At 30.9% G+C, this 16,528-nt stretch overlaps 2 long non-coding RNA genes and 1 other non-coding gene across 3 annotated transcripts; all 3 read left to right on the top strand.

Annotated features, from left to right (window-relative positions):
- The first annotated feature begins 565 nt into the window (after positions 1-565).
- LOC145822621 (uncharacterized) lies at positions 566-2,574 on the top strand. Its single transcript, XR_014364174.1, has 2 exons — positions 566-1,748; positions 2,054-2,574. It is a non-coding gene; the product is annotated as an uncharacterized LOC145822621 (long non-coding RNA).
- LOC114316746 (U6 spliceosomal RNA) lies at positions 749-851 on the top strand. Its single transcript, XR_003648298.1, has one exon. It is a non-coding gene; the product is annotated as a U6 spliceosomal RNA (small nuclear RNA).
- A 9,259-nt stretch (positions 2,575-11,833) lies between the features above and the next one.
- LOC114314369 (uncharacterized) lies at positions 11,834-16,438 on the top strand. Its single transcript, XR_014363075.1, has 4 exons — positions 11,834-11,994; positions 12,624-12,799; positions 15,928-16,034; positions 16,159-16,438. It is a non-coding gene; the product is annotated as an uncharacterized LOC114314369 (long non-coding RNA).
- Positions 16,439-16,528: the final 90 nt, after the last annotated feature.

The following is a 16,528-nucleotide window of genomic DNA, read 5'->3' as shown; positions in this document are numbered from 1 at the left end:
AAATCAAAAATTTTACCAAACAAGTTTTTATTTGAGTTTTTAAAATTTTTGTAAATATAAACAGAAAACTGAAAATGTAAGTGTTACCAAACGGCACCTAAATATCTTAAAATATTATCATAATTTTAAAAAATATTCATAATTAAAAAAAAAGAATAACATAACTAAAACTACATATGACATGACGTGTCTATAATAGAATTTTCTTAATTTCTAATATTTGGAGGGCAGATTTAATTCGACCAATGAAGAATCAATAGATAAACACCACACCTACACACTTAGGGTATGTTTGATTGGGTGGATTAGAGTATGAGATTGAGATTATTAATCCATGGGTCCAATTATCCCATGTTTGTTTTAACATTTTGGTTTAGAATTATTAATCCAATAGATAATTAATCCAATAAATTTATAAAATTATTAGTAATAGGATAGAAGTGAAATTATTAACCTAATAAATATTAATCCAATTAAATAATAAATACTACACTAATTTAACAAAATTATTAATTTAATAAAATTATTAATACTTCGCTATTAATTTTTTAAATCAAACATGAACACAGAGTATACATACAGGTGATGGCTACGATTCGATGAAGCCTGAGATCTGGCTGTTGGAATTCACGAAGATGGAAGCAGACACCACCATAAAGTCAGTCTGATCGATGTCGTCACAGTCCCACATCGAAACTTCGACGTTATAGACATGGAGTTTATAAGAAAGAAGAAAAGAGAAGACATTGTCCCTTCGGGGACATCCGATAAAATTGGAACGATACAGAGAAGATTAGCATGGCCCCTGCGCAAGGATGACACGCACAAATCGAGAAATGGTCCAAATTTTTTTCTATCTTTTTGCTTCGACAAATTTGCAGCAGAAGAATCGGAGAGCTAGGGTTTCGTATACTTTTTTGCCTCAATTTCTTTGAGAAATTGGTACAATCATCGAAGAGATGGCCTTTCTTTTTGAAGGAATGTATGTGTTGTATGTATTTCGCTATCTCCTTGATGCCGATGACTTCAGGGACATTCTCTTCATCAACAGCAGCTGATTAGTAACTGTTTACAATTGATTCTAAATTCATTTTTATTTTTATTATTGTTTTTTTTAAAGTTAAGTTTAATATCCTCTTCTTCTAGACTTAAAAGCTACTAGTTTTGTTTCAATTTCGTTTGTCCAGAATGAGTGACTTTCTAGGGTTTAACGAGCTTGGAAAAGGACAAATCACTTCAAATGAGTGACTTTCTAGGGTTTAAACGAGCTTGGAAAAGGACAAATCACTTCAAAGTTAAACTTTTGTTTCTGACTAAAAGTGGTGAGATTTGGTCTATGGATGGGGTTAATTGTTTCTGAACTTAGCCTCATATTTGGATTCTATAAGACCAAATCTCATCATGCCCTATTGTTATCTTGGATATTTATTTTCATTTATTCGTGTACACATATGCTTATGCATACCCTGCATCCTCTCAAGCATGACGTGTTCACACCACTACTTTGGTCTAGTTTAATTTGGATCTGTTTGGACTCTATGGAGTCTATGATTTCAATAGTAAGCTCTTGATCTTGAGTTAATTTTCTAGTTGACATGTCAATTTGCAGTTAGTCTAAAGGCAAGGGGTAGCATGGCGTATGAAACCATCAGCCACAATTACTTTACAAGCTGGGGGAAACTCAGGCTGATCCCTGAAATATATATATATATATATATATATATCCTTTCTTGAGAATCCAGTACAAGGTAATTGTGTTGGTTAATTATAAAACTGTGGTCTGCCTTTGTTTAGGTTAATGTTTAGGTTGTTTAGGATTTGCCATATGCTTTTGTTTTGTTTTCATTATTCTTGGATATTTGTATTCAAATAAATAATTTTGCCTTACCTGCATTTGATGTATTCAGGGAGTGGTGCATAGGGCAGGGGAACAATAAAAAACAAAGTTATTTTTGAATTTTTAAAAATTATTTCTTTTCCAAAAAGAGAAATCCATATGAAATTAATGAGTTTTTGTTTTTTTAAACCGAATTAACTTTTGATAATTTTTCAGAAAATAAATTCTGAAAACTCAACCAACAGAAGCCTCCTGCAATCAGCGCCACACCTTCTGGTTTGCAGATGAATTTCTTCAGTGAACTTCGGTGTGCAATATATGTGATGCAAATGCCAGCTTTGACACCAAAGATCTAAATCACAGAACTTGAAGCATTTGTCTGGCTTTGGACTTTCTGAGTACTTTAGACTTTGTGAGCAAGACGGTTTATTGTATGTGTTCAATAAACCTTGATGTATTCTACTAATTAGGCAATTTCTAGTTTATTAGGCATAAAAAAGTATGGTTTTGTGCTTGGCACATGCCTAGAAGAACACGAAGTTGTATCAATATGTTGAGTGTGTATGTCTACAATTGTATGGGTTGATTAGGTCCCATTATAGAGAATCAATTTAGGTTAACTTGGCTTACACTGAAAGATTTTGATTGTCTACGATGATTGTTTTATCCATATGTTGCTTGCTTAATATCATAAGCTGGCTATTCATCTTGTATGTGAATGCGGTGTTCTTCATGTATGACAGTGTGTACTTTATGTGGTGAGTTGGGTTGAAATTGTTGATGCACTTCCAGAGTAATGTGAGTGATGGCTGTGTTTGGTTATTACCATCTCTTTTGATATGTTTGAAGAATAGATTGGAAGAGTTGCCAAAACAAATAGGTCTAAGATCACTTATCTGAAGATTTGCTGATACTGTGATGGAAGAAATTATAAAGATAGGATATGTTGATTCTTATAAAGTGATTTAGCTGTTGACCTTGTGAACTCTGGTTTAGATGATCTTCAGTTTCCTAAACTTCTTTTGATCTTTGTCTCAAGTTTTGCAGTCTCCGCTTGGTCCCCTTTTGCCTTTACGTAGATGTAAATCAACCCATTTTGCCAAAGAATAAAGATTGAGACCCCTTTTCTCCCTACCCCCTTTGACCTCCTTTCTTTTTTAATTGGTCACTTTTTTTTTTTTTTTTTTTCTTCTCCTCTAATCACCATCCGCCACGTGTGTGGGGGGGAGGGGGTGGTGGGGGTTGAAGTTTGAGGGGGTCTAAATCACTGGTGTTTTACCAAATCTCACATATTTTGCAACTTGTGCTTATTGAATGAACCAAGCTAGTTGTGATGACCGAAGTGTGTAGCACATGTTTTCAGTGGTAGAACTAAAAATTATGTCCAGAGGGCTAAGGAGATTGTGTGAAAAAAAAAAAAAAAAAAAATTGTTATTACATTACTAATAGAGAGTAATTTCTTATATAAGGGTTGTGAAAAAATTACTTTACAATAATAAATAAATAAATAAATCTAACAAGTTTTTTTTTTTTTTTTTTTAATTCTTTTCTAAATTCATGAAATATTAATGAAATCATTTTATTATACATTGTGAAAAATTAATGAAAATATAGAATTAGTAAAATGATTTTCAAAAAATTAAGAGGCAATCCAATGGTACATTTTACAAATACCTATGAATATAGAGGTAGTAGTGTAATTTTCAAAAACCTGGGGTGACCATGGCACCCCCAGTCCCACTATAGATCCGCCCCTCCATGTTTTGCATTTGTGGCGATATTGCGTACATTGCAATCAATATGCCCTTGTATTTCTGCTACTCAAGTTGGGATCTATTCATGCTTTTTAAAGCATATCCAATGGGCTCTCCAAAAATTCATTAATGTCAAATTTTTAGACTCTTTAAAATTCACACGTAACTTTGTTGTTAACTAGAACAATAGTTAGCAGACTCGCTAAATGTGGCAACAGAGTCGGAGAGAGAGAGAGAGAGAGACAGAGAGCATAGGGACCATACTTTTTCAAGCATCTCCACTGCACTTTTTTTTTATTATATATATATATATATATATATATTTAATCATTTGGTTTTCTATAATTGCACATTTAATCGGACCAAATTCTTATATAACACATTTTAACACACTTTTAACTATCGAGTGTGTAGCAAGCAATAGACAATAGAGTGGACAATAGAGTAAATGAGAAACAATGGAGGAAGTAAAAAATAATGAAGAAATTAGGGTTTTTATTTATTTATAATCAAAAGATGGGCTTTAAGATTTTCTATTTTTAAAAGATGCGTGCAGAAAAACTTTGAACTACTATTAAGGATGTATTTTGATGTCTATTATGGTCATTTTGTTTTAAGATACATCATATATATATATATATATATATATATATATATATATATATATATTATTAAAAGTAGTATTTTTCTCATCTTTAGGTAGCACATTATAAGTATTTACTTTTTTTAAAGATAGTCACGTCAGTATATATTTTCTTAATTGCATATAGAGTTCTACACAAACCTAAATATAATTTAAATTATACTAACTTTACTTATTTTATATGGATTCTATTTGACAAATTTTTATTTTTCATATATTTTTTATTGTAAATTGAGATAATCCACAAATCCAATACCAATTTTGCGTTTCATATTTTTCTTCTTAATTCTTTCAAGGGTATTAGAATTTTTTTTAATGCTAAATTGTCTTCTTTTTTTCTTTTCTTTTTTCTGTGCATTATTCAATACCCAATACCAATTATATATTATGGCTTTGTCGTTTAAATTTTATAGTGATTCTATATATTAAATAATATTTCATTTCCTACATAACTTTATATAATCACAACTTACAGGAGGATAAACCTGCACAACAATTATACTCGCGAGGAATCTCTCATGTTTGGATTTATTATTTGAGTTATTTTTTCAATTGTTGAACAGTAAGTTCTTTTATGTTTTGAAATCATATTATAGATGATTAATCACTTCACACACTAAGATATATCTATCGTTGAGATGTTTTCATTATTTTTTCTTTTTGGGTTTTGATATTGTTATGTGATTCTTTCTTAGTTAGTCGTTGGTGAATTTCTTTTATACAGTTCATATTTTAATTTAATTAAGAATATTTATTTTATAATCTTATAATTTAATATGTATGTATATCATATAAAATAATTATATGATAATCCAACTACAACATATTTATATTTAATTTTTTCAATAATTTTTATATAATTTCTATTTCTACATATTTTTATTTTCCAAATCAATATAAAAGAAAATTAAATAGTTAGAATTAATTTTAATTTTAGGATCATTTTTCAAAAAGTCATATTCCTAAATGTTATATTCTATTTAATCCATTTTCATTTTAAATATTTCTGTTACAAATTGGGCGCCCATGTGGCATGACCCTTTTCTGAACCTTTTGAACCTTATCCAAATAAGTTTGAATTTGAATTCAAAACCTATTTGGATAACCACTCAGGATATCTATATCTATCCATATCAACTGATATGGACAGATGATATAGATATCTTATATATCTGATATGACTGATATGGATAGATTTATTATTATCCTACATATCTGATATAATATGTGATATGGGTGATTAAGAGAAAAACAACGTATGTCGTGTGTTATTCCTATATACTGACTCTCTCCTAAAATACAACGATCATGAGCCATTTTACACTGTGACTTGTGTGAGTGATATTCATTCTGTAATATCACTCTATTGCTTGGTTGATTGATCAGATTCAGGAAGCACGTGATCTACCCACGAGATCCTTCAATTCAGACTCTGCAGGAAAATGTATGACCATAATTTTTCGTCTGCTCCGTTTACCTTAGATTTACATTGGTATCAGAGCATGAATGGGTATTTTCGTGTTTTCTCTAATCATGTGTATATTTTATATATATATATATATATATATATGTACACATTATATACATGAATGTCTATAAAGGAGGAAAATTTCAACTCCCATTAGATTGAGAGTGTGGTACACCTCATTTTTATGTTCATTAAATGTGATTTTCGATGCCATAAATGTTTTTGTTGTGAAAAATGGAGTTTGGGAGTACCGAAATCGGACAAGAAAACACCTCGGAAGGTGGCGGGTGTGCCTCATGCTCTTGATGACGTCGTCAGAGGCGGACATGCGCTCTCACGCGCCTTCACATGCTGAGACGCGCTGCCACCCGTGCGCTGTTCCGCGCTTTCATGCGCGCGCCGGACGCTAAGACAAGCGCTGAGCCGTTCTTCGAGCCGAGTCGCGTCGTTTTCCGCGCCAGCTTGGCTGGTTTGACGGCTGTGGTTAAGGGTCTGTTTGTTTTCTTTAAAATTCAGAATTACGTTAAATAGTCATAATTAATTCGTTATAACTTTGTTTTAAGCGTGGTTGGTACCGTTAGACTCAGAATTAATTTTTTTATCTTCTGTAAAATTTTGAAAATTTTATAAAAATAAAAAATATTTTTCCTGAAATAATAATTCATTATTTCTAGTTTAAAATGCATCTGGTGTTGCATGATTAAGTTTCTGGGGCTGAATTTTTTTATTGTAAAATACTGTTGTAGTTTACTATTTACTGGTATAATTATATCATTTTACTAGATTCTGGAATATTTATTTCTTATTTTATGTGTGTTTATTAGTTATTTAAAATTCCAGAAAATATCAGAAAATTTCAGAAGTGATATAGTTTCTGTTATGGCATAATTTGAATATTAAATACAATATATTGTTATTTTTTGCCTAGAGTTTCTAGTATGTTGTAATTAAAATAGCATGATTAATTGTTATTTGTTTAAATTCCATTATTAATTGAGACATAGCATGAGTTGGTTGTGAATCTACATTATGATGCTATTGTATGGAATTAGAATTTTCTATCATGCTTTTAGACATGCCATAGCTAGTGGGAGGTTATTCGGTTGAAAGAAATTTTTGTAGATTAACTCCCGAAAATCAATATTTTGCGCATAAATTAAATTAAATTTTGGATAATTATCACCTGTGGCGCAAGAGATGATTACGAGCATAGCGGATTTTCGATCTTGCAACTTGTTTAATATTGTCACTATTTAATTTAGATTTTTGCGGCAAAATTATGTTATGCTAATCAAATTAATCCCAATGCAAATTTCTCTCTAAATTGACTTAGCTTATGGAAGTTAATTTGGTTGACCTAGACTTAGTAGAGATGCTCAAATGTGAACAATGTAATCCCATTCTTTAGATGAGCAAAAGTCTTGGAGACTTTAAGTCAAACCTTAATTGAGCCAAAGTAAGGAAACATGACTCAAAGTCGCCGTGGTTTTGTTGCCATGTTTGGCATAATAAAAACTAATGTATGCGCTATGGTTAGAGGCACGCTACGTAGTTTTGGTTGGCGAGTTTTGGAGTTATGAAATTAGTAAGCCCTCAATAGATCTGTACATGATCTTGACTATTGAGATGCACGGATTTGACTTTCTAATTTGACTTGTAAATAATGTTACATCATTGGATGAAGTAACATTCAAGAGTCACGTCATCCAAGAAATGTGAGCTTGAATAAATTAGTCATTAAGTGTAAGACAAGTAGCCAGTATGAGCAGTGTTTTGCTCTCTACCCAATTATTGGGAGTGGATAGAGCAAAATTTCATGAACTATAATAGAGTGCGTTGAAATATCACGTGAAGTTAAAAGATTAGCGCTTAGAAGCTGCAAAATCTATTAACACTAAGTGAAAAGATTAGCGCTTAAAAGCTGCAAAATCTATTAACACTAAGTGAAAAGATTAGCACTTAATGGCTGCAAAATCTATTAGCATTGCCAACTTGTCTAAGTCTGGACACTTATTGTTTCCACACTTGAGTGTGAGACATGATGAGGGGCTTCTTTGTATGATTCCTTAGCTAGGCTAACGTTTTTGAATAACGTTTACCACTAATAAGAATTTGAATAACGTTTACCAATATATATTAACAATAAACATAAGAGTATAATAGTCTAACAAAAATATAAATAAGTTAAAAAAAAGACCTTATGAAATAAAAGTATAAACATATGGGACTAATTATGTTATAAATTTCTTTCACGGACTTGTTGGGTTAGAACACTCCTAAATGAGATTTATCAAAAAATTTCTCTTAATTTTATATTACTAATTCTTCTTCTAATTTAATTATTATTTTTAATATCACAATGAATATTTATTTTATTATTTTATAATTTAATATATATGATACAAAATTATTATATGATAATTATACTTTTATAAAAACGATATAACTAAAATTATCAACATAAATAATTTAACTAAAATTAATATATATAAGTATTCATGTAACGATTTTGTAGAACGATAGCGCCAATATTATCAAAATAAATAATTAAAACCATAGTTGAATTTAATTTTAATTTTAAATTAAAATTATTCTTTTATAACACTCATTGTAGCATCAAATATTTATCTATGTAACAAAACAACTCTGTTTTTTTTTTGGATGGGACTTCTGTCTGTTTGTCAAAATATGAACCATTGGATTGAACTCAATCCAAAGGCTCACAATGTCTCACTCTATTTGATCCAAGATCATTTTCAACCCACAGCCCGTCTCTCAGACACACACTCTCATCTCTTTGTTTTTGATTTCAAATTTTGAAATCTGACCCACCTTCTCTCTCTCTCTCTCTCTCCCCATCAACCCTTGCAGGCAACCGAACCCAAAACCCCTATTAGTCTCTTCATCTTCTCTCTTCCTCCCTTCTTTCTTCCTAATCGTCATCTTCTCTCTTCCGACCGAATGGAGCAACTATATATATGACTTAGAGATGGGAGATTCAGAGATGGGACCGAATGTATGTATATATATGCATTTGTATGTATTATGTATGATTATGTGATTTTATATATGATTATGGATGTATATGTATATATATGTAGATTTTATATATAGATTTTATATGTGTTTATGGATGTATATGATTCCAATATGGGGTGTTTGTTGGATCGAAGTGAGAGTTGTTTTGAATGTTACGACATTATATGACTAAGAGATGGGAGATTCAGAGATTCACATTAAATGTGAGATATTAGTTTTGAATGTTAAATATTCTTGGGAATGATCATGATTATGATTCTGCCATTAATTTCTGCTTAACTATTTTGAGTGGAGCTGGGGTAGTTCATTTCTTGAGTGAATCTTTTGAATAATCAGTGGCCCAAATTTTAATGTCTCATCAGATGATAATCAATGTAATCAACTTTTTTTTTCCCTTTTTTTTTGGGTAATGAGTTTGGATTTTTATCTATCTGTGGTATGCCCTATTTGTGACCAAATTTAGTAATTGGAATGTCCATTTATTTTAGGTGAGGAGATTTCCCCTTAATGGGCTTCTGCCCCTTTAATCTTTACTTATGTTAATTACGACATTTCAACTTTGATCCAATGTATAACAAAACAACTCTGTTTTTTTTTTTTTTTTTGGATGGGACTTCTGTCTGTTTGTCAAAATATGAATGTATATCTATATAACATGGAAGCTCAGATTTTTACTCCTGATCGGACTTTTGTCTCTTTGTCAATACATGGATCATTAGATTGAATTCAATTCAATGGCTTACAACGTCTAATTTTGAACACACACAATACAGATCCCCTCTCTCTCTCACACACAAATTTTGAACACACTCCTCTTTCAAATTTTGAACACATAAGCTCAGAATCTCTCTTTCTTTCTGCACCACTCTCTTCATCTTCTCTCTTCCTCCATCCCTCTGAACCGCCACAACAAACCCATCTCAATCCCTCTGAACCGCCCCAAAATTCTTTAACTTCGCCGGTGGCTGAATCCGAGCTCTACAACTAGCGTGGCTCTGGCATAGAGGTAAAGAATTTCTCTCAATCATCCAAAAACCAGAGTTAGATCTGTGAACCCTCCTCCAAATCCACAAAGGTAAAGAATTTTCTTAGTTGTTTTCTTAATCAACAAATCGGACATTTTTTAGGATTAATCTAGACAGTTTTTTGTATCAAAATCGGATAGTTTTTTGGGGATTAATCTAGAAATGAATATATAAATGTGGAAGCTTTCATTCATGTTCGCTTCTAAAACCCTAACCAAAACCTCGCGGCAAGCTCTGTGTGTGTGTGTGTGAAACCCTAGCTAGAGAGTAAAGGCTATTGGTTTAGAAAAATAATGAAAAGATGAGAATGTGTTTTTTTTCTTGATAGTCATATTTTGGATTGTACCTACCCAAAAATATTTTGCATTGAATTTTCATTTTCTTGAATTGTACAATGGCAAATTATCGATTCTCTCTCTCACTTGATCATCTTACAGATAGACACTTGCAATGGTTTTTACTGCGAAGCCTTCAGACCGAAAAAAGAGCCATAACCCAAAAGTGTGGACTGAAGCTTGGACTGGCTGGTAAGTCACACATATGTCACCCATATAACTTAAAAACTTTTTTTCCCCCCTATTTCTTTGTTGTTTTAATTATAAATTGTTTCATCATTCAAACAACGGAACTCAGTTACATTTTTTCTGAATTTCTTAATTCAGTCTTTGGATTCCTCTGTTTTATCCTCAGGTATACAAAGTTTGGTGGTCCAATTCCTCAGAGACCTGTTGAAGACTTGGCATTTTTAGTGGCAAGGTTTATACAGAATAATGTTTCCTTTATTAAGTAAAGTATATTTTTTATATACTTAATTGTATGTTTATCTTATATCAAGTAAAGTATATTTTTTATATTTCTTATTTTTTTTTCTTTCATTAGTACCATGGAGGAACAAATTTTGGACGGACGGCTGCTGGTCTCTTCATTGCCACTAGCTATGATTATGATGCTCCAATTGACGAATATGGTATGCATACACATGAAAATAACTTGATTATATTGTGCTGAGGTTTTTGTTTGTATTACAATCTTTACTTAAGCAATTAAGATTTAAGATTGTTGCCAATGCATACAAGTAGTCTATTTGTGCAAACACACATTGCATGGAAGGAATGGGACCGTACAATGTAACACATGAGATCATTAGCACAATTATTCTACCTGGGAGCAGAATAAAGATTTTTGTTTTGTGGACTATAAATGATCTTTTTCATAATTGACAATCAAAAGAAGTAAACAATTTGAAGTGATAATAAAAAAAACAATACACAATTCAATATCACATAAACACCAATCACATAGAAGTATTATTCAATCGTTCAATCCCCAGATATAATTTTTAAACTAAACAGGCAAGAGAGTGAAAGAGATTGAACATCGATGGGATAAAAAGAATGGTTCACCTTTGCAAGAGCATCTCATTTTTGGGGAACAAGAGAGGAAATAGAGAGAAAAACAAAGAAGTAAAAGAGAAATGAGGGAAGGATAAAAAAGAAAAAATAATCTCAAGAAAAAGTTCTTACTTAGCAAAATAACATACAAGCAATTGTAAGGACTTCATTGAAGCAAAGTGGACAATATAAGATTCATGGGCAAAAATAAAATCTGAAAGGGTAAAATTGGAAACTTTTTTCACAAATATATGTCAAAATAGAATTTTTTGAAAGTTCAGTTGGGGCATTTGAGAAATTTGCACACTTGCCAGTTGCCATTTGCTAGCTCTGCCCATGATATTCTGCCTGTATGTATGTTATATGGTAGGGCTTTTCTGATGCAAATAATGATATTTTCGGCATTTTTATGATGGGTAATTTATCATATGCAAGGATTACAAAGGGAACCAAAATGGGGACATTTGAGAGACTTGCATAAAGCCATCAAGCTATGTGAACCGGCTTTAGTTTCTACATATCCTACAGTGACTTGGCCGGGCAATAATCTCCAGGTTTGATTAACTCTTTTGAGGCTACAAGAAAGCTATGCATATCTACTACAATTTTCTTCATGTGCATCTTTTTGACAATCATCGATATTAGCTCCTTTTCTCATTATTTTTCATTTTCCAGGTTCATGTATTTAACTCAAAGTCTGGTTGTGCTACATTCCTTGCAAACTACGACACAAAATCTTCAGCAACAGTGACCTTCCAAAATATGCAATATGACCTCCCTCCTTGGTCCGTCAGCATTCTCCCCGATTGCAAGAATGCGGTTTTCAACACCGCAAGGGTAAGGAAATAGGGTTTTCCCTTTAAAAAACATTCTTTGAAAAAAAAAATCAAAAAGAAGAAGAAGGAAAGAAAAATAATAGTGTCCTCTAATTGTTTAAATTTTTTTTGTCTTTTTCACATTTATTTGAAGTCTATTCAGTTTTTTTGGTGCTTTTTGATGTCTTCTCAAGTCATATATTTAACATCATAATTTGGAATGATACTTTGGATACTTTTAATTTTGAAAATGATATGCATACATTATTTTCATGCGAGATTTAAGATAAGAATAATGTGGCAATGACATTCTTGCAATTATGAACCAAAGTGACAAGCATTTTGATTTCCAATGAATTGATATAAATGAGACACATCATTCATTCTGTAGGAATTTTTATTTATTTTTGTATGTGTAGCATCACCCTTTTAATTTCATTTATAGAAAGCTTTCATTATGTCATAATTTTGTACATATAAAAAGTATTAGAAAATAGGAGTAAAACTGCATGCATCTTGCCCTCCCCAGAACTCACTTTTGTTCAGTGTGTCAAGTTTGATTTAATTTTGAGAAAATTAAGGTTTAGCTTTTGTTCAATGAACATCTCTTTCAAAAAGTTCCCAAAAGTTCCCAATCAAATTTTTTTACAGATAAGCTCCCAAAGTTCATAGATGAAGATGGTACCTGTAATTAGTGGAGCATTCTGGGAGTCATACATCGAAGAAACTGTCTTTGTCGATGATTCAGACACAGTTGCAATGGATGGACTATGGGAGCAAATAAACGTGACCAGAGATGCCTCAGACTATTTGTGGTACCTCACAGAGTGAGTGTTGTTGAGAGAGTTTTCATTACAAATTTAATAATAACTCATCACACACAAATTGACTTTAACACACCACACACATTGGTAATTTTCATCATAAAAATTGATAACTGTCTTATGATGTGCATCTTTTTTTTTGACCAATAAACAAACTTTATTAATATGATGAGCATCCTTTTAAGAGTGGATATTATTAATTTCCCCTAATATATTAGAAATCAATATTTAGCCAAGAGAATGCATTAAAAATATATATATTCAAAGAACAAGATTGAAACCTTAAACAAATAAATTATGGGTTTGTTGGATGCTCTGTTCTGCAAAGTAAATGTAATACTCTCATCTCTTTCTTAATAGATTATTGTGTGTATATATATTGATTACAGATTTTTTTTGTTTTTTTTCTTTGAAGCCATAAAGACCATCAATTGATCATTAGTGGAATAGAGAAAGAACGATTCCCAAAATCAAACTGTGAGTATTGTTTTTCTTTAATTTTCTAGATGCATGTAGGATTTTGGGTATACTTTTATGGGTTTTGTTGATTTTTCTTATTCATATATATTATCTATGTATATATATTTTTCTTATTCATATATATTATCTATGTATATATATATATACACACATATATATGAAGAGTTGGTTGGGTTCTACGAAACCCATTTACTTTGATTTGGTAGGAATTAGTGGGACTATTGTATTGGGTTATTTTATTGAATGGTTGTTGTGCCATTACTATTGTTTGGTTGTTACAAAAATGTTTGATAATCATTCTATCTTCCTTGCTTATTAAGTGTTTGATAAAATGTTTCAATGAAATTTACACACACACAAATTGACTTTGACACACCACACACCACACACATTGGTAATTTTCATCATAAAAATTCATAACTATCTTATGATGTGCATCTTTTTTTTTTTTTTTTTTGACAAATAAACAAACTTTATTAATATGATTTGCATCCTTTTAAGAGTGGACATTATTAATTTCCCCTAATATATGAGAAATCAATATTTAGCCAAGAGAATGCGTTAAAAAATAAATAAATAATTTAAAGAACGAGATTGAAACCTTAAACAAATAAATTATGTGTTAGAATTAAAAAAATAAATTATACAAAAACAGATCAAACCTGAACTTGAGCTTTTTGTACAAGAAAAAAAATTGTCAAAATTGACCTGACCTACTTTAGTCAATTTGATAGAGACAAAGTCATTTTCATTCATTTTTTATTTTTGCAATCTCATTGATCAGAAGTACCATTTGTATATACTTTTATGGCATTCGAAGAATATTCAATAATTTTTCAAGTATGATTTAATTATTATTTAATGTTACAAGTCTATTGGACGAATTAATTGTTTTGTATAAATTTCTTTTCCTTTTCTTTATTGTGATTTAAAATTTCTTTTCCAATTGTCAGTGCTGAATTTATCTGTGAATAGAATCAGTAATAAACTTATCTTTTCCCTACAAATTTGGATACTCTGTTTTTTGTCATCCCATCATCCCCACCATCACCAACAAAGCTCTCACTCTCTGTCAAATCAAATGGGGGTTAAACGAAGAAATTGGTTTCATGTTAATACCCATTTTTATTTCATGTTAGTCAAATGGGTTGAGGATTGTTAACATTAAATGGGTTAATGTGAACATTAAGGTTAACCTGACTGTTAACATTAAGCTGAAAATAATATAGATGGTCATATTTTTTATTCATAGTTTCTAATTAGACAAAATATTTTTGGTATTTATTGAATACTTTTGTATTTATTTAAGCTTTATCTAGAACATTATTTAGTGGTGATTTGCAGAATGATGATGAATTGTGGTGCACAACAGATGTGAGCAGTGGTTTTGTTTTGGGATAATGTTCTTATACTTTTTTTATTATTATTATTATTTTGAGAAGTGCTCTCCCAGATTTTGCATTTGGTGCTCCTTCATTTCTAAAAGATATATTTTGTTTATAGTGATTTTTTTGGATATATTTATTGATATTGACATAAAACAGTGCATCTTTAGTTTAAATTTTATATTATTAGTTTGGCATCTGCATATGTGTGTGGTTTTGATTGATTGCTTGAAATAGATGGTTTGATTCTTGATCAAGAGAAACTAACAAAATGCGTAGAAAAACATAGTACAATAGCTTATATCTTTGTCAGATTGATTCAATTTAGTTAAATTAATAGTATTGAATAATAGTAAAATGAATATATACTGTCTTTTGGGTATAAATAGGACATTTTCATGATTTCATTGTAAATTTTATCATTTTTACTTGAATAATCAAATGAAATTGGGAAGTTTGAACTAAAAAGTTTTGTGGATGGGGCTGTTTTGTTGAGTATTGGTCATTTGGGACATTTAATTTTGTTTTTGCATGTAACATTTGTTATTAAGTGATTTTGAATAGAGTTTCAATAGAGTTGTTAATAGTTGTTGATTCACTTCCTCCCTCTCTCAACTAAATTTCAATTTGCTTTTTAATTTTTAATTTTTATACTGGTTTGGTTTTGGATTCAGTTTGTGTGGAATTCAAAATATAAAATTTTTATTTTTTTAAGTTGAATTGAAGGTATGAGATGTTGTGGTCATGACTGAAATTTGGTTTTGGAGTACTTGCCACCATTGACTGAATTTCATCATAACTTTTCTAGCATTTTCTACTACTTATTTGGTTTCATTTGTGGGTTTTTGATTATATCACGTTTTTTATACAAGCGTAATTATGCTAATTACATTTTTTGGAATTTTAAATAAACACAAAATCATATTTGAACTATTATTTTTTCCCAAGTGGATTTGGCATAACTGTTAGTTTTGCCCTCTTTCCTAAATTGTGGAATTTAAGTTTTTATCATTAAGTTGATTGTTAAATTGTAATTTGTGAACTTTATCATTTCTTCTTCCAAAATTTTCTTTGTTAACATCTAGGTGATGACATAGGATGTTCAGTTCAAATATCAGTTCAGTTTTTAATTTGTAGTTCCTAATGTGCCATTATGGAGTAACAAGAAGATTTTAGAAAAATTATGGAGTAACAACCATTTGGGTGCTTTTTGAATGGCTAAGTTCTCTCTCTCTCTCTCTCTCTCTCTCTCTCTCATGTACTCAGCCACCGAAATTGAAGTTGGGTTGATGTTTATCAGTTTGATACAGAGGAATTAACGATGTTGACATGCCCAATAGCCACTGCACCCACTTCGTCTTTCCTCTTTGCCGGTATGTAAGCACTACTTCCTCAAATGGCTCTTCTTAAAATACTACTCTCCACTCTTTAAAATTTTCTTTGATTTTTTTTTTCCTTTCCCCCTTCTATTGTTCATTTTCATCACTTGAATTATAGGCTGTTAGGTGATGGAATATACAAGTGGATGACATGGATTGCACAACTGGAAGACAACGCGTATCTAACGTAAAAAACGTTTTCTTTTTACTGTCATTCCTTCTTTAAATACTATAAATGCATACACATATGTATGCGTATAATGTAATGGATAGAATGAGTTTATTTAACGTGAACAGATCAAATGGTTCCATTTGAAAGATATTTGTTTGTGAGATTATAATTCCCTTTGAAAGATCAATTGGATTTGCAAATGGATCTTTTGATCTTTTTCAAGCATCAAGCATTTATGGTGGTGTGCTATTGGCAATAAGAAATAATCAGATCTAAAATGCATATAGAGATGTTGAATCAAGTTTAAAGTGGGACT

The sequence above is a fragment of the Camellia sinensis genome, chromosome 3 (assembly GCF_055761805.1).
Source record: "Camellia sinensis isolate YWXY chromosome 3, ASM5576180v1, whole genome shotgun sequence".
Classification (NCBI taxonomy): Eukaryota; Viridiplantae; Streptophyta; class Magnoliopsida; order Ericales; family Theaceae; genus Camellia; species Camellia sinensis.
This window is presented reverse-complemented; position numbering and strand designations above follow the sequence as displayed.